This window comes from Sorex fumeus, unplaced genomic scaffold, assembly GCF_029834395.1.
Source record: "Sorex fumeus unplaced genomic scaffold, SorFum_2.1 ptg000007l, whole genome shotgun sequence".
Lineage (NCBI taxonomy): Eukaryota > Metazoa > Chordata > Mammalia > Eulipotyphla > Soricidae > Sorex > Sorex fumeus.
In genome coordinates, this window is record NW_026606064.1 from 26674081 (window position 1) to 26694534 (window position 20454).

Here is a 20454-nt window from a genome sequence, read left to right on the forward strand (position 1 = left end):
TCTCAGGAGTTCAAGATGCCGCTCTGTTTAACGTTCATTGATTTAAAGAAGGCCTTTGATTCTGTTGAGACGGAAGCAGTCATTGAAGCCCTAGCAAATCAGGGCATTCAAGCTCAATACATCAAGATCCTTCGTGAGCTGTATTATGGATTCAATACCAGGATCTCAGCATTCTACAAAGAAGTAATCATTGATATCAAGAGAGGGGTTCGGCAGGGTGATACCATTTCACCGAAACTCTTCAGTGCCACCCTCGAGAACATCATGCGATGACTGGAATGGGAAGGAATTGGAGCAACTACACCACCTCCGCTTTGCTGATGACATTGTTTTAATAACACCAAACATCAGCCAAGTGGCACAAATGCTGGCCGACTTCGACTGTGAGTGTGGAAAGGTCAGTCTACAGCTGAATCTTATGAAGACAATGTTTATTAGAAACAGCCTCGTTCCTGACGCCCCATTCGCTCTCAATGGAACGACCATCTCCGAATGCAACAGCTATGTGTACCTAGGTCGAGAGGTCAACATGACAAATGACCTGGCACCCGAGCTGCGCAGGAGGAAGAGAGCAGCTTAGAACTCCTTCAAGAGCGTCGAAGAAATAGCTAAGAGGACGAAGAACCTCCGGCTCCGGGCACATCTCTTTGATTCCACTATTCTTCCTGCATTAACATATGCCTCAGAGACCTGGGTCCTATGCAAACAGGATGAGAATGCTATTCGGGTCTCCCAAAGAGGAATTGAAAGAGCTATGCTTGGAATATCACGTTTCACTCAAATGAGAGAAAGAATCCAGAGTTCTGACATCTGTCGACAATCAGGAATCAGGGATGCTGTCTCGTTTGCCAAGGTGTCAAAAATCAGATGGGCTGGACACGTAATGAGATTTAAAGATGACCGCTGGACTAGAGCTGTTACCAACTGGATTCCACGGGATGTCAAAAGACCGTGTGGCCGCCCACCTACCAGATGGTCAGAGTTCTTTATCAAGATCATGAACAATCGGTTTGAGGCTCTTCATATTCCTAGAGCGAACAGATGCCACTGGGCTACACTAGCACACAACAGGGACAAATGAAGACGTTACTGGCACCCGCTCGAGCAAATCAACGATTAACGGGAAGTCAAGTGATCAAGGGATAGAGTCTGAATGCTATAATAATATTCTTCTAGCATCATGTGACTGAACTAGTCTTATTTTCAATTTACTACTAAGTCCCATCCTTTTCTAGATCTATTACGTCTTGGTTATTTATCAGTGTTACTCATTCTGAGTTGGCCCTCACTCTAATTTTTAGTCACTAGCAAGCTGAACTATCAGCTTACCTTTTTATCCTTAACTTTTAAATTTTATGTCATCAACATCTTGACTTGCAATTATTAAAATCAGAATTCAACAAGTTCCTCAAGAGGCAAATGTTCATTTATATAATTCATGGCTTAGAGCCCAGCAAGCTACCGAGAGTATCCCGCACACACAGCAGAGCCTGGCAAGCTCCCCGTGGCGTATTCGATATGCCCAAAACAGTAACAACAAGTCTCACAATGGAGATGTTACTGGTGGCCACTCGAGCAAATCAATTAACAACGGGAGGACAATGCTACAGAGTATGCTATTTTTTATCTCTTTGTTATCTGAGCCAACCAACAAGTTGTGGATAACTTGGTGTTCTAAACTCAAATTCATTATCACATAGCCAATTAAATCTCAACATCAAGACCTCTACTGTTTGCTCAGTTTTTATATTTGTTGAAAATAATAACTTCCTGAAAAAAATTATTTAGGCATAAATACATAGTTCATAGAGACATATCTTTTAATTTTTTACTGTTTGCTCAGTTTTTATATTTGTTGAAAATAATAACTTCCTGAAAAAAATTATTTAGGCATAAATACATAGTTCATAGAGACATATCTCCAGTATGTCTGGTAATATTTGGCATTTTGGTGATTCAATCACTATTTGCTACCCTTATACCTTCGTCTAACATAAGCAAATAGATGGTTTCTTTTTCTTAAATTTCATGCCATGTTGTTACTTCTCAGAAATATGGGAAGCTTAATTTTATCTGTATTACGTTAAAAGAAGTAGAAATGTTTCAAATATCATTGTATGCTTAAAATTCTGCTATCTCTAATTTATGCATATAGTTATGAAGATAACTGGTTTCATTGTGTTTGCTGATTTGGTCTATTTTTTTTAGAAATCACACTGTTTATATTAAAAGTGATTGCACTTTCATATGAGTTTATAATGAAAGCTTATTATGAAAAATTAAACACTGAACTATTGAGTAAATAAGACGAGTCCAGAGAACATGTTGGATTTATTAAACATACTCTAAATATCCTTTTATAATTCCTGTAAAGGTAAAAGGTAAAGGCCCTCCCGTTGATCGTCGATTTGCTCGAGCGGGCCCAGTAACGTCTCCATTGGAGACTTTGGTGTTACTGTGTCTGGCATATCGAGTACTCTCGGTAGCTTGCCGGGCTCTCCGAGAGGGGCGGAGGAATCGAACTCGGGTTGGCCATGTTGGCTGCTTGTAAGGCGAACGCCCTACCCGCTGTGCTATCGCTCCAGCCCTGAAAAAGTGAAATTCTCATATGCTGTGTAAAACCTGAAAAGAACTAGCAACACTATTAATCAAAAGGTCTGAATGAGAGGATAGGACTTTAATAATTTAAATGTCCATACTATGTTCATTTTTAATCAAATAATTTTATTGTTGTTTTTGCTTAATTATAAATTTTATTTATCAGAATCCCAGTGACAGAATGTTTTTTTCAATTTGAATCTTTTGGTTTCCTGGCTTTTAAGCATGTGGAGCTTCCAGGGTCTCTCCCAAGTGGTGCTAGGAGGTCCCTTTTCAATCAACTGAAGTAGTAAATTAATCCAAGTCACTGAGAAGTCATTACTACTCTGGGCTTGCAGTTCTGAATATTTTTTGTGCCCTCTGTTGTCTAGGGGCCTCAAGAATATACCTGGTTATCCTTGGGGCCTCCATTTTAGTAATGCCATGCATGAGTAGTACACATTTTTATATTTATTAACAAAATTTCTTCTATAACAAAACATATTGTGACAGTAGTAAAAATACAAATTAATCAGATATATTAAAGCATAACAATAGTAGTTGAGATAGAAGCATTGATGTTAATAACACAATCTCTTATTTAAAATGGTTCTTCTTTGGAAGACACATATCACTTATTTTCCCACATATGTATGTTCTATAATTACTTGGTTCATCTCTCTACTTGGGACCCCACCGATGGTATATAAGGTCTCATTCCCTGCGTGTTCACAAAGTAAACACAGGCTCTTGCCACACGCATTCGTGGCCATGAGCCACTTCCTTACCTCGGTCTGAAACTACAGCAGCCAACAGACAATGAAGGAGGGAACTGGGCCACCAAAATGGTTGGTGATGAGCTGCCATTTATTCCAATCTCAGTCCCACCATTTATTCCATTCTCCCCATGTACCTACTCCAATCTCACTGAGCACGCTCTTCCAGTCTCATGCTACCCTTCATTCCTGTCTCCTTCTATTCCCATGTTTGTTTCCTCACGCCCAGTCTCCCAGCCTTCCTCAAGAGTCCAACCACCAGGTTGGGGGTAGCAACTACACTCAGGCGAGATAGCACAAACAACGTATGTAAAACCCTTCCATAGGGGAAGATCTTCTAAAGCAAGGATCTCCTCCTGCTAGGAGATCTGCTCAAGGGTAGAGTTTCATCGAAGGACATCCTTCTCCTTTCCTTTGTCCATAAACAATCATCTTAGATATACTTCTTAATACTCTTTCTAATAACTTTGTATGGACACAGAGATATAGTAAGTTTATAGGGTGGCTCTCATGGGGACATTTTAGTATAGATCCCAGATTACAGTCCTCAGGCCAGATTAGTCCTTCCTAATTCCTGCAGGGTCTTCGTTCAGTCACTTCTCCTTCAGTCATGACAGAATTTGTCCACAACTGTGTTCTTAACTTATTATCAAGTTTTATGGCATTTGGCTTGTCCCTTTTCGATGCCAGGGTAATTTACAGCTTGCCCAGGATTTATCCAGTCCTTTTGTCGGGACCCTGTCTTCGGGTGCTAGAAACTAAGAGCAACTGAGGCTTAGTAAGCCGAGTAAATATCTCAATATACTTATAGTTTTCTGATTGAATATTTTAAAATCTGTACTATGAGCTTTCCAAACTCTTTGAGCTATTTGCCTCCTAAGAGGTTCATGAAAAACTTTAAAAATAAATTCTTCTGTGAAGATTTCTATAATTGTTTAACCTTTTAGACCCACCAGAATAATACATTTCTCACTCTGCTAAGTTATTATCATTGCTTGTTAGTAAATCTTGATTCAAGATATCAAAAGGTCTAATTAATTTAAATGTATTGGAATTGGTTGGTAGACTAGGTGCAGAAAAGGTAAGTTGTGTTATTTGTCATCTATACTTTGTTTTACAGCTGTGTCTAACAAAGTGAGAATTCTGAAATTTTGTGTTCTGCCATTAAACTAATAAAAGGAAAAAGCTGATAATCTCTGAAAAAGAGCTGATGATAACACAAGAGCAGAATCATTCCATGCTGTCAGTGTAATAATAATTTCTTCCATAGGCTCCTGGCTCAGCAAATCTAATCCCCTCCAACACACAACATTTTTTACCAAATTTGCTGAGTTGTTTTTATGTACATATATCTGAAGCAGAAAGAATCACATAAATTAAGACAGATTCATTGATAATTTATCTACCGTGATATTATATAAAATATAATATATAGAAAATTATTTATACAATATGTATGTGTCATAAATAATATACTAACAACTGACTGAAGTGCAAAATATGCCTATCATTATCCTCTCCATTTTTTCCCATATTGGTATGTGAAAACTTTGAGTTAAATATGTCGTATGCATTGATGCTGAGAAATATTATGTTGAGAATTCTATGAAGCTACAAATAAGGGGATAATAATTTCATACATAGCACAAAAATTACTCTGTGACAGGAAAATTTTTGAGACTATTTTGCTCCTTTTATAGTCTTTGTGTTAGTCTATTAGCATGGTGCCGTATGTGCCCACTGGCCTACTGAAAACTGCAGATGTGAAGGAAATTGCTCAGTGGAGAAACTGAAAAAACAAAAACTTGATGATGGAAAAAAGTTAAAAACCTATCTATCTCCCTTATAAATTATAGAATCAGGAACTCCAATCTTCTCTTCATGCCACATAAAAGTGATAATGCTACATGTTACAATACAAACCTACTTTTTTCTAGAAACATTTTTCTGTAGGGATTTTTAGCTCCTTTTTCTTCTACTTTTATTCCCTGCTTTTAACCTGTTCAGTTTTTTGGATGCCTTCTTTATCTCTGATAATTATTCAATTAATTTGTTTTAGACTTTCTATTTTCTAATACTTTAACATCCTACCAAAAACCTTACTCTGGTAAGTAGATAAATTACCAGTCATTCTGACAGTTTATAAATTTAGAAATCCAACCAATAACTTTAACAGGAAATTCAGATTGTTGTTTCCTTCCAAATACGTATTAGACTTCAGTGTCTGAATATCTTTCCCATATCTTCAGTTTCAAATATCAAAGAATAATATTCTCTCTCCAGGTCTATTTACCCCTGTAATTTTTATCTCTGAAATAAAACCATTAGTAAAATAATTGCTTTTAGGAACATAGGCATTTATAGATCTTTTTTCCCATTCTCTTAATAAATATATCATTGTTCCTGATAACTACATCACTTTAATATTTCTGGTATTCATTTAAATCTCTCAATATTCTCTGTACCATCCTAGGCCTGGTCATCATTATCTCTTATCTGGATTTCTATATCTTAATGTGTCCAGCAAGTTTCTCTGTAGTCAAGCAGATTCATTGAAATAGTCTTTTAATATAGGGTAAATGTATTAAGATCACATCCCTACTTTGACCTTCTGAACTTCCCGCAAGATAAAACTGCAAAACTTTATTCTTGTGCTCTCATCATGAATTGACCATTACCAATACATCTGATCTTAGTTGTATCACCTTACTCTTTTCCCTTAAATCAACAGTCTTCCTAGTCCTCTGATTTGTGGTTTAGTTTAACCTGTAAGAGTCTATGGCAGAAAACCAATTGTGAAAAGAAGAATGAGCTAATTACGTTTTTCTCATAGATTCATTTTGCCACGGGATGTCAAGAGACCGCATGGCCGCCCACCTACCAGATGGTCAGACTTCTTTGTCAAGATCATGAACGATCGGTTTGAGGCCCTCCATGTTCCCGGAGCGAAGAGATGCCATTGGGCTACACTAGCACGCGACAGGGACAAATGGAGACGTTACTGGCGCCCGCTCGAGCAAATCGACGACTAACGGGAAGTTAAGTGATTAAGTGATTAAGTGATTAAGTGAGTTTCAATAAATGTTTACTGTTCCAATTCTGAATCTTCATGACTCTTTACTGTTGTAAAGATGCACACACCATGGAGTTATGTTATTCTTTTTTGTTGTTTGTTAAATTTATTTATTGAATCACCATGAGAAAAGTTGCAAAGCTTACAGGTTTAAGTCTCAGTCATACAATGATCAAACATCCTTTCCTTCATCAGGAATTATTTTTCACCACCAAGAACCCCTAATATAACCCCCCCCCTTCCCGATGTCTGTGAGCAGGATGATTTCTACTTAACTCTCTTTCTATTTTGATTACATTCATTATTTCAACAAAAGATGGACCATTATTGTTTAGAATTTCCCCCCAACAATCAGAACTGCTGAAAAGGCATGAAATAATTTTTTTCTATTGCTGATTATGAAAACCATATGATGTCATGCAGCTGCGAAAGTGGCCATTAGATTTTGAATTTCTGATATTTTACTAAGTAAGTCTGGAGGGATTTCTGCCAAGATCTGGATAATTACGAGATTGGTTTCTGTGCATCTGGTGCCATAGCCGTGCAGGAGAGCTGCTTGTGGGGGGCAAGTCGTGGCCTTGGTAGGGCATAAAGGATGAGCCAGTTCCGCCTCCCTTCCCATGAGACTGCAGTTGTCCCATCACCACCTGTTTATACCTGGCTTTCCAATAAGCTCTGAGGTGGCAGCCACCATGCTGCCGGGGAGGGGGAACAAAAGAGACAGATACCCTGTCCCTCCCGGGGGGCGGGGCACGGTGCCATAGTTTAATGCATGGTCCATTCATATTTCTGCCACAAGCTGCCAGGATCTGGATTAGGTCCGTGTGCCTATGGTGCCATAGCCGTGCCAGAGAGCCGCTTGTGGGGAGCAACTTGTGGCCTCGGTCGGGCATGAAGGACCTATTATGTTATTATTGATTGGTTTCTTTACTCTTCTACACCTTTTAAGTAGCTATATTAATGTTTTCCTAAGATTACTGATGTATGCAGTTTTCCTCCAACATTTTAATAAATAAATGATATTTATTTATATCTCTAACCTCCTACTTCCTCCAGTTCTATGTCTTCTTTCTCTTTCAGTTGTGGATCTACTTGATCTACCTATAGTAGTTTTTGTTTTTGTTTTTCTTTTAATAATACAAGCTGGCTTGGTCACTGGGGCATTGGAATGGGAAACTGTAAGTAGTTAACAAGAAGGATTGTAACCATTCTCTCTGATTCATTAACCAGAGCAGTCTAGCATAAAACTACAGGTGAATCAAAACATTAAAAGCAGAGAAAATTCTGGGCAACATTCCATCTGAAACTTGTAGCTCAGTATTTTGCAGATTGAATCTTTGACTTTTTACTCTTGGTTCCATTCTTGTTGATGATGGTCTATGAGTGCCTTTAAATAATACTATAATAATATAATAATATCACAATCATGATCACAATCATCCTGTTGTTCGTCGATTTCCTCGAGCAGGCACCAGTAACGTCTCCTTCTTCCTAGCCCTGAGATTTTAAAAGAGACATTTCAATGCTCTTTCAGGATTAGGAGAATAAGACCCATCATTGTTACTGGTATTTGGCACATTGAGTACGACGCGGGAAGTTTGCCAGACTGCCGTGCGGGCAGGATACTTTTGGTAGCCTGCCAGTTTCTCCAAAGGAAAAAATTTGTGGCCGCGCGCTTCCAGGAGCTGGGTTTTATAGTCTCTGCGTCTTGGCCATTGATGAGACCAACCTGTTGCTGGTGGCAGCTGGTGGATGTGACACCTCCCTACTGGAAGATGGGGGGTCTGGGTGGAGAAGGCCCAGTCCCAATCCGAGTAGGCTTGGAGACCTCAGCCCCGGGACCCGCATGCCTAGGTTCATCTGCCAGTTCTTTTATGCATGAGGCCCATCCGGACGTGTGGAGAGTGGTCCCAGCATGGCCATGGCTGACTCCGGAGGTCCTCAGCTGCTGGGGCTCTGATCGGGGCTGGGGGGGGGGGGGAGAGAAACTCAACCCTCCCCTCTCCAGGGGGCCCCGGTGAGGACAGCCAGGTGCGGGGGCAGGATACTCTGCGCTGTTCTGCTCCAGGAGTTGGGTTTTATAGTCTCTGTGTCTTGGCCGTTGATGGGACCAACCTGGCGCTGGTGGCAGCTGGTAGATGTGACGCCTACCTGGTCGGAGAAGGCCCAGTCCCAATCCAAGTAGGCTTAGAGACTTCAGTCCCAGGACCCGCATGCCTGGGTTCCCCTGCCGGTTCTTTTATGCATGTGGCCCTTCCAGACATATGGAGAGTGGTCCCAGCATGGCCATAGCTGGCTCTGGATGTCCTCAGCTGCTGGGGCTCTGCTCGGGGCAGGGAGGGAGAAAAACTCAACCCCCCTCCTCCAAGGGGCCCCGGTGAGGACAGCTAGGCGCGGGGGCAGGAGACTCTATATAATAATATAAATAAGATAAAATATATAGAATATTAGGTCTGGAGAAATAGTATAAAAGTTAAGACACTTGCTTTACATATGACTCAGTCTCGTTTAATCCAGTTTTATATACGAGTATCCATGAGCAGAAAGTCAGGGTTAAGTCCTGAGGATGTTCAGATGTTTTCCAAAATAAAAAAACTAACAGAAAACAACACACTTCAAATCATTATGAAATTGAATAGATTTAGACTACTTCTCATCTGACTATTCTATAGTACTTTATTTTATAGGCTTTCCATTTTTGAGATGTAGAGGCACATCTGATACTCATAACTTCTTAAATTCATCATAATTGTTGATCATGTATTTTTCACTCTCTTCTGTAGGCTCATCCTTTATATATCCCAAAGTATTAGATTAAACTATATTTTCTTACTTCAAATGAGTTACTTTTTAAAAACATAACTTTAGTTGTCATATATGCTTGGATAAGTGCTGAATTTTATACTTTTCTCCATTATCTCTTTTATATTTCATTTTTATCCACTAATGCAGAGAGAGATAGCCACAAAAAGACGCCTGTCTTTGAAAACTCTTGAGCTCATTCACCAACGTGGCTTGGCACAAGCCTTAGGCAACCACAGCGAATGTCCAAGCTCACAAATCAGTGCAGAGAAGCGATAAAGGAAGACCTCAAAGAGAGATGAGAAGCAATGCTTGCAGAAGTGGCAGAAGCCGGGAAAAGCATTCACAATGCCCGCGTGTCCTTTGCCAACTACAATCAAGATGACTGACCTACGGCATCCTGCTGGATATATCACATCTTCCAGAAGGGCAATGGAGAAGATTATCCACGACTTCTACTCAGATCTCTTTGATAGCCATGTCTACCTGCCCACATACCAAATTCCGTAGGATGGATATGTCATTCCCAACGTTCTACCTTCTGAAATCTGACACGCCATTTCATTGGTAAAAAAGTGAACAGCACCCAGCCCAGACAAAGTCAGACCCAAACACCTGAAAAACCTGCCATCAGTACTCATCAACACACTGGCACAGCTTTTCACACGCTGTCTTAATGCAAGGTTCCATCACAATGGGAAACCAGCAGGACTGTACTACTGTACAAGAAGGGAGATATCCACGATATTGGCAGCTATCGCCCGATCCACCTGTTGTCTGTTGTCCACAAGCTGTTCACTCGAGCTATCCTGAATAGGATTGGCAGAACACTAGATGAAGGACAACCATGTAAGCAAGCCAGTTTCCGAAAAGCATTCAGCACAATAGACCATATTCACACAATAACCAATCTCATTGAGGTTTCTTGGGATTTCAAGAAGTTTTTATATTGTTGCATTAGGCTTTGTAGATTAGACAATAAATAAGACAGACATTATTTATGACCTTATTGCATTTCCATTCAGTTTTTATAATTTTTAAGATAACAGACTTGTAGTAGAATAGTAAATTAATACTGATCACCCTCTCCAATCTCTAGCATTATCTGCATTAGGATAGATTCTCACTTTTCTCCTTGTTATAGCTATTTGACCAGGTAAAAATAATGCTAAAACTTAGTGGTTTAAAATAATTGTTTCATTTTTTTCCTGATAGTATGAATTAGGAATTGTCATAGGATATAGTTCAGTTGAAAGAAAAATAAGGCTTGATAGATCAGAGGACTCATTTTTTAAGGTTGTATCATTGATTCAAACCGTTGTCTGAGGTTCTTAGTTCTATTGCACTTGAATTTCTCCAAGTAGTCTTTATTTATACCTCAATTCCTGTGAGAGTACCAGAGGAAGTTATATTCTTATATAAATTTATAAATCATGTAGTATCACATCTACATTTTACTGATAGAGATAACTTGCTAGAGTTTGCTGAGGTTTAAAGTAACAACATATAGACACCAATTCCCTTTTCCCCTTCACTCACGGAAGTGTAAATTCAGTCAACTTCTAGGAAAAGCATGTGGAATAGACAATGCTCTCAATATTTACTTCTATAAAATATAATTTTTCATTATTATAATTTTATTTACTCCCAATTACACTGTAAGCGTGAGCCCTTAAAATATTGAATGGCTAGAATAATAAGTCATGCTCAAATACCATATATAAACGTCTAGGATTAGAATTAGAATATGAAACATCCATATTTAATTTATTAATTTCAGATATTTTAATTGACACAAGATTCAATATTGAGAAATTATTCAGATTTATGATAACAAAGCATTCCTTTGGGATTTTGTTTGTTGTTTGAAGGGCAGCCTGGGCCACACCAAGCTGTGCTCAGGTACTATTCTGGCTCTATGCTCAGAGATCAATCTTGAGGTTACTTGGGGGAACATATGAAGTGCTTGGGATGGAACCCATGTCAGCTAAAGGCAAAGTAGTTGCCTTACCCTCTTTGCTAAGTCTCCTGTAAAATATTCTTATAAATTTATTTGGAGGACAAACTTCCTCCTGCCCAATATACCTAGATAGATCTTTCATAAAAGGAGTCTAACATCTTATATTCCTAGCTAAGACTGTCTATCTCCTAAAAGTCTAGTTTGATAGTTATCTTTAAGAATAGGACTAATACTTGTATATGTCACAGAAATCCTCTGAGTCATCCGTAGTATATGCTCCTTCATGTCAAACACTTCCTTGATCAAAATTTGTTTGAATGAACTCTCAGTTGTTCGCCTATCAAATTCCTTGGTATTCAAGTGAAGGTCATGGAGTTTTTCCAGGCATAAATGAAAATAAGAATAATGAAGATATAGATTCCAATTGACATGCAAAAGTCAAGCTTAACAAGATCATCTTTATGAGAGTACAATTCTGTAATGAATTACTTGGGGATTAGAATAAAAAAGCTTAGTGGTTATTGCTCCACTTCTGACTTTTACTAAAAGCATAAGTTCTAAATGCCATAAGTATGAACTTAAAGATATGCCTATTAAGCAAGCAGACTTGGGAGGGACCTGAAAACATAGGTAGAGGTAAATTGACACTGGTGGTGGTATTGATTGGAACATTGTCTATATGAAACTCTATTATGTTCAATTTTGTAAATCACAATGTCTTATTAAAATTTAAAATTAAAAAATTCTTATTTATTTAATCTCTAAAGCTGAAATTGAAGTACAACAGAACAGATAAGACATACACACACATATATAATATATCCTCTGTTCCATAAAACTTCATTTATTTATTACTTATGACATTGAAGAATAACCAAACTCTATAGATCCAAAACTCATGGGAAGTTTAGTGAGGCTCAAATAAGTAAAAGGTAAGTTTTCAAAACAAAAAAAATACAAGAAGGCTTTATAAAATCTATATGTTGTTCTTTATTTAAACTCAAAACTTCTTTGAATATATTAAGAAAATAATGGCATTAAAAGATAAGAAAACAGATATCCCACAGCTGCCATGTTGTAAGCAAGGACCTAGTTCACAGCTTCATGAAAAGTCTTGGAAGAAATGTGTATCAAACCAATAAAACTCATGGGTACACAAGTTTTTAGGCTGAAAATTGTGGTGTCCAGGGTGGAGGGTAGGCTGAGTTTCTGCCAGCCAATCCCCCAGCAACTTCACTCATATATCACAGGTACCATCATGCAAATGGTCCAACTTCACTGCTTCAAGACTAATTTCAACAGAGATGCCAAGCTCATGAAAATTTCAAGTATACAAGCTTGGGGCCTGAAAACTCTGGACTCTTCGCAGGGTGGGGGGAAGCATCTTCTCACCCCTTGTACAGCTGGAAGCCCCAAAAGGTACACCCGCACCCCACAGCTGCCATTAGGTAAACAATGTCTCAGGTTCACAGCTGCAAGACAGCCAAGCAGCTAAAACTAATAGGCCTAATTCTACAGATCCTGGAGTTCCTGGAGCACACAGCCACATATGCAGTCACATGACACCTCCAAAATCCACAACACTGCCTAGTATGAGCACACCAAATTAGATGGGAGATTAACATAAATAGCTAACTAAGCTCAATAAATGAAAACAGCAACACCAAAGACTCAACTAGTAACAACTTATTAAACCCTCAGGCAGTAGCTTAACAACCCCATTATAAAATACAATAATTTTCATAAATTTTCCTGATTTTTTATAAGTCCACCAGATATTTGGTTGTAGCAAGCAATATAAATTAATTTTTTTGTGCCTACTAAGGGAGGAGGTGGGAAACTAGAGACAATGGTGGAGAAAAGGTAATACTGGTGGTGGATTTGGTGTTGGAATATTGAATGCCCAAAACAACTGTATTATAAATGATAGTAAAGCATAGTGCATAAATAAAAATATGAAAATGGGGCTGTCTACCTCATCGACCTTTCTTAAGAAAGGTATCTGCCTTTTTTATATTACCTTCTGTATTAGTAAAATATTTGAGTTGAAAATTATAACCCAAGAACTAGAAACAAACTACCCTTACTTCCTTTTCTTTCTATCTTTCTTTGTAAGCATGCCAAATAGTACATGATACCACCAGTAGTGGCTGTGTCACATATCAAGGAAAACATTGTGCTAGTTTTATAAAATAATTTTACTGCTTTGCAAAGGAAAAAATATGTAAGTATTAGCTACAAGATGAAATGAAAATTGTCTAACTACAGGGATTCTATGTACCATTTATACTCTAACAATTATAATTAAGTTGATTGCAGATTTAAGATGAAAGCTTTGCTAAATTGAATTTTTTGTTTGCTTAGAATGATGATAAGTAGCCAAACATAAACACACCACAGGTTGAGAGCAAAAACAAAAAGGCAAGAAATAACTTTATATTTTAGTTATATAAAATTATTTTTCTGTTTTTGTACAAATCTTCCAACTTTATGTTGAAATGGACAATATAAATTGTATAGCTAGACATGAGTAGACTCAAGTAACTAATAAATTAACGCAGTAAATAAGAGCCATTTTTTAACATTTAGTTTCATTTTCTCAATTTATTTAACCACATGGTATTTGCTTTTCTAGGCAATTGCATTTTATGAGATATTTAACTTTAAAATAAGTTGTTTTTTTATTATTTATATATTGTTTAGTTTCCCTCTTGACATTTGGGGAAAGGAAAACCACTGAATCATTTAACATTTGGTTTTACTCCTTACACACTGGCCTCTAATCCTATTTTTTTATCTTTAGATTTCATGTATGATGAAAGTAAGGCAGTAATTTATTTTCTCCAAAACTCTCTAGTGAGTTCTACCACTCTAGATCACCTCCACTACAGTGAAATATAACGCAAATTAAAACTCAGTTTCCTCAGAGTTATTCTGAGAATCCTATTTTATTGTGTGAGTGGAGGCAGCAAAGAATTTGTGTCTATACTCCAACTTCAAATCAGAGTAAACTATACTATTCTGTGATGACACATCATAGGAGACCATACCACAAACTTCACTGTAGCAAAAGTGATCAGGAGTTCTTACCTCTCATACATCACGCAATGACTTTTTCTTCTTAGGAGTGCCAGTTGTCCTAAGGTAGGATCAATGAGTGAGATTCAATGCATGGTTATTCAAAGAAGGGAATAGGGGCATTGTTTTAGCTAAGTGATGAAACTAGGGAGGCCCTAAAGGACAAAACATATGGCCATGAATATGCATGGTGATTTGGATCAGGAGCACATGTGTCTAGATGACTGGATGGCAATGCCGAGGAAAGGAGCCAAAACCAGTTCTCCAAACTTCTTATTTTCTACTGGTCGCATCCCCTTGGTGGGCAATAATTTTCAATGGTTTTAAAATGAATTTTTTCATTTCTATAAGCTGGAGACTAACTGAATCTGAATGCAAGAACAAATAATAGATCCCATGTTTTGCACTTGTTTTTGCATCAGGGAATAACATTATTTACATTTTTTAATATCTTGATTGATGTTTGCCATCTGTGTTCTTTATAGTGAACAATTCCTCACATATCTTTAAAAAATTGATGATAATTATGATGATGATGGTGATTTAAGACTTGTTACTCTAAAATTATGGTTAATATATGGGGAATTATATTATAAATCCTATAAAATATTACAAGAGTTCCTAAGTATAGCAAAGGAAGAATAAATGTCTTTTGCCATTGATAGTTTAATTTTCTGCCTAGCATATGAGAAAACTCTAAATAAACACCATTAAAACATCTTCAGTTTGTTATAACATAAAATTATGTACAAAAATAAAGGTAAAGGTAAAGGCCCTCCCGTTGATCGTCGATTTGCTCGAGCGGGCCCAGTAACGTCTCCATTGGAGACTTTGTTGTTACTGTGTCTGGCATATCGAATACTCTCGGTAGCTTGCCGGGCTCTCCGAGAGGGGCGGAGGAATCGAACTCGGGTCGGCCACGTTGGCTGCCTGTAAGGCGAACGCCCTACCCGCTGTGCTATCACAGCAATAGCACAGCGGGTAGGGCGTCTGCCTTGCACGCAGCCAACGTGGCCGACCCGAGTTCGATTCCTCCGCCCCTCTCGGAGAGCCCGGCAAGCTACCGAGAGTATTCGATATGCCAGACACAGTATCAGTACAAAAATAAAATGTTCCATTTATAAATAAATAACATAGAATTTTTTTACATTATTTTTTTCTTGCTTTTTGGGTCACACCGGCAACGCACAGGGGTTACTCCTGGCTTTGTGCTCAGGAATTACCTCTAGCGGTGCTCAGGGGACCATATGGGATGCTGGGAATCAAACCTGGGTCTGCCGCGTGCCAGGCAAATGCCCTACCCGCTGTGCTATTGCTCCAGCCCTACACTGATGTGTTTAAAAGTTGTAATTTAGTTAACATGTTTACAATAGTGTCGTCTTCCATAGATTTGATGTATTAACTTATTGCACTTTGACTACTACCAAAATGTACAAGACCCTCTATCACTCTCTGTGTAAATTGTATTTACTTTATTTTTACCTTTTCCCCTAATGCTTGACAATCTCAATTGTGCTATAAAAATTGACTTTTTTCATTATTTGATATTATGCTCTTTAATTTGATGTAGTCCTATTTGTTAATATTTGTTTCTGATGCATTTGCCAATGGAATCATATCATTGCAAACACTTTTGAAGTCCAAATCTTGGCTCATAAGGTCAAATTTTCCTTAATATATTTTATGTATTCATGTTTGATCTTGATTTTTTATTAAATTTGAATTTACTTTTATGTAAAGTGTGAGATATGGATCCAACTACATTTTAAAAGATGTGGTTATATAGTTTTCCAAATACTATTTGTTGAAGTGCCTATCTTTATTATTCTTCGTGTATCCAGCACCCTTATTGAAAATTAGTTGCATTGATCTGGGAATTTATCTTTGGGTACTTGATTGTAACCCATTGTTTAGAAATTCCATTTGCCTTATTCCGGTACCATGTTGTCTTGATCACTATAATTTATATGATAGTTTAAAGTTTGGTCCTGATATACTTCTCAATTTCTTACATCTTAGTATGGCTTTAGCAATTTGATCTATTTTTCATTCATTCATTCATCATCCTGTTATTCGTCGATTGCCTTGTGCAGGCCCCAGTAACGTCTCTTTCATCCTAGCCCTGAGATTATATTCAAGGCACTTTAGGAGAATGAGACCCAACATTGTTACTGGTATTTGGCATATTTGGTACGCCACGGGGAGTTTGCCAGACTCTGCCCTGTGGGCAGGCTACATTCGATAGCCTGCAAATTTGTCCAAAGTAGGAATGAGATAATAAGATGTCATAAAAAGATGTCCTGATAAGGTTCCGGGAGCTGGATTTTATAATCTCTGAGTCTTGGCCATTGATGGGATTACACGGCACCAGGGGGCCAGGTGGTGGGTGTGACCCCCACCTACTGGAATTTGGAGGATCTGGGTGGAGGATGCTCGACTCCAATCCGAGTAGGCTTGGAGATCTCGGCCCCAGAACCCGCGTGGATTTGTCCTTCTGCCAGTACCTTCATGTGTGCGGAGAGTGGTCTCAGCATGGTGGTGGCTGGTCCTGGAGGTCTTCGGCTGCCGGAGCCCTTGTCGGGGCGGGGAGGAAAGCTCAACCCGCTCCCCTCCAAGGGGCCCCGGCGAGGAACAGGGCAGGGGCAGGAGATCTATTTTATGATTCAAAAAAATCTTTGTGATTGGCTGTTCTAGGTCCTTAAGCATTCTATCAGAATATTCCATTAAATATATATAAACATTTTGGTAAGATATTGGGTTTTACAATATTGATTCTGATAATTCATGATTTTGAAATATTTTTTCCATTTCCTAAGGCCATTTTCTCTTTTTCTTAAATTGCAAAATATCAAGATATAGAACTTTCAGGTATTTTATCAAATTGATTTCAAAGTACTTGATACTTTGGGACTCTTTTTTATGCTGTTTTGTTTTGGGATCATACTGGGAAGTGCTCAGGACTTATTTCTGTCGAGCTCAGGGCTTGCTTCTTATAGTTCTCAGGAGACCATCAGAGATGCCAGGGATGCAACACTTGTTTGCTATGTTCAAATGCTCTACCACTCATTTTAACTCTCTGTCCCTGGACTCTGTTTTGAATGAGTAGTCTCTTTTTTTCTAGTTTAATATTCGCATATGAAAGTGCAGTATATTTTTATGTGTTGACTTTGCTATAATGGTTTAGTGTTTCTGGATCCTTTTATTGGACTCTCTGAGCTCTGTGATGTATACTATCATGCTATCTGCAAATAACATGTGATATAGTGATAGCTTGACTTGTTTTCCATTTTGGATACTTTTGATTTCTTTATATTGCCTGATTGCTATTGGTACGACTGTATAAAAGTGAACATTCTTGTCTAGTGCCTTATCTCAAAAGAAATTCTTTTAGTTTTTCACCTTTAAGAGTGATACTACATGGGTTTGCTATAGATGGCCATAACTGTATTGAGAAAGGGTCCTACTACCTGTATTATGTTTAGTGGATTTTGTCAAAAGGGATTGATTGATGTTATAATATAATTTTTATCTTTCCTTTTGTTGATGTGGTTTATTACATTAATTTATTTGCATAATATATAGTATATATATTTTATATATATATAAAATTACTGGGGTAGTTTTATATATACATATATATATATAAAACTACCCCAGTAATTTTACTTTGCAGTATCTAATCTCAGGACAAAAATAAAAAACATTTATTCAAAATGATATTCAAACCATTATTCATTGCAACATTTAGTACAATAGTTAGAATATGGACTCAATCTTGGTGTCCAGTGGCAGATAAGTCTATAATGAAGGTGCAGTATATATAACCAATATAATACAGTTGCAAGCAATGAGGCAATTATAAATTTCACTGAATTTTAGGGGGAACTGAAGGACATAATGTTAAGTGAAGTTAAATCAGGAGAAGATAAACAAATACCAGATGATCTCATTTATCTGTGGTTTATAGATAAACTAGACAAAGTAATGCAAAGTACTAAATGGTGGATACCCAGATAACTCTGTCACCTAGGTTATAGAACTGAAAATAGAAGCAGAAAGAAACAGTGGAGATGAGGGAGTAAGAAGAGATGGAAAGGAGAGAAAAGAAGCAGGTGCCTGATATATATCAGTGACATAGAGCTGTGGTATATCTATATATCTGAATTATAGAATCAACAAAACTAAAAGCATGAAATTCAAAGTACAACTACTAAAATTAAAGATGAGCCAACCAAAGACATAGACTGGTTGTGAAGGTGGGAGGAAAACTAGGTATATTGCTGTGGGGGAAATTAACAAAGGTTATGGGATTACATGTGTTGAGACACTGTGCCCAAAACTTAACTATGAATTGCTTTTTAAATCATAGTGATTAAAAAAATTTCTCCTACTGTATAAATCTAAAACAATGCAAGCTGGATTACAAGCAAAGTTCTTAACTGTAGTTTGTCAACTTCAATTGTTATCATTACTCTTGTTTTTTATAATTTACAAGGATCCTTTTCTATTTACTGACTATTATTTCATATAATATTATGCTTCATAGTTATAATATACTCTTAATTTTTTAATTCTTAATAATATTTTAGAATCTTTGACTTTGTCTTTTTTTCCACTAAGTGGGTTCTCTGGGTATTTGGTTCTGTCTTATAACTTTTATGTGTTGACATATTTAGTTCTCCATAAATTAAAAAAAATAACAACTTAAAAATGGTGCTTTACTCCATGAACTCACAGCTGCTTCTCCCAGAAGGGAGCATAAAATGAGGCCCCCTAACCACGCCAATGGACTACGCATCAGGCTGTTTTCACTTGTGGTGCCCCAGAGGGGGCGGGTGAGAGCCCTCCCCGCCCCAAGAGACCCAGTCCCGGCATCCGACCTCCAATACCCAACTGCCACCACACTCCAGACCATTTTCCACTCGCTCAGGCTGACCCTCACATATGAGTGAACATATTCCTGGACACATCATAAGACACTCCCTACCCATTTTCCATAATTACCACACCATATTTGATGGGGTTCAGACAGTAGACCACGAATCATAGAGGGAAATATCTATCTATCTATCTATCTATCTATCTATCTATCTATCTATCATCTATCATCTATGTATATGCTGCTCAGAGATCCCAGCAAGCTACTGAGAGTACTTGCCCATATGGCAGAGCCTGACAAGCTACCCGTGGTATATTCAGTATGCCAAAAACAGTAACTATAACGGGTCCCATTTCCCTGCCCCTGAAAGAGCCTCCAATATGGCAGCATAGGGAGAGACGAGTAAGGAGAGGTTGCTAAAATCTCAGGGCTTGGATGAATGGAGACATTACTGGCACCTGCTCGATTAAATCGATGAACAAGGGGATGACAGTGATACAGTGATACAGTGATACTCCATGAAATTTATGTATCATTTACTATCATTTCTATTTGTTAGTAAGACAGTTTGTTAACAACATTAAAGAATTCAAACCTCAAAAAAAATAAAAGAATTCAAACCTCTCAATTTTGGGCAGGATTTTACTCCAGTATTTGATCAAATGAATGTGTAGACCTAAGGATCTCTATTTTCTCTCTTCAGAAGTTACCTTTTTAGCCTAAGTTTCATTGTCATGATGTTGATATTGCTCATGTCAATGATGTCTATCACTTTCAATTCAATGATTTCCCGGACTTCTTTTTCAGAACAAATAGATAATTACTGATTCAAAGGAAAAGCGATCACTCAGCAAAGTGAAAGAGTTAAACCAAATTTAGCCATTATTAAACAACTTTAACCCAGCATTCTTTACTTAAGGCTTTCCCACCTCCATCCCCCCTCCTTTTAAAAAAAGTTGTCTGGTTCCAGATCTAAGACTTTCACTGTTTCTTTGGTAGTTGTTTCATCCAAGTTTCTTTCCACTGCTGGGTTGTAATTTTGTTCTATTGAGTTATTTCTCTAGATAATCCATCACCTTTGTCATTTGTCAGAAGATATCTTTTCTCTTCTCCATGCTCTTGTGCATTAGTATCTTAAAAGTATAAGCATAAAAATGAATATATGATAGCAAAGATGTCAGTTATCTTAAGTTAAACTGTAAATTAAATATAATTCTAATTAAGATGTAAATATGATTTTCATAGAAATTGACAATCTGGTTTTTAAAATTATAATATGCTATGAAACGATTTTGAAAAAAATGAGTAG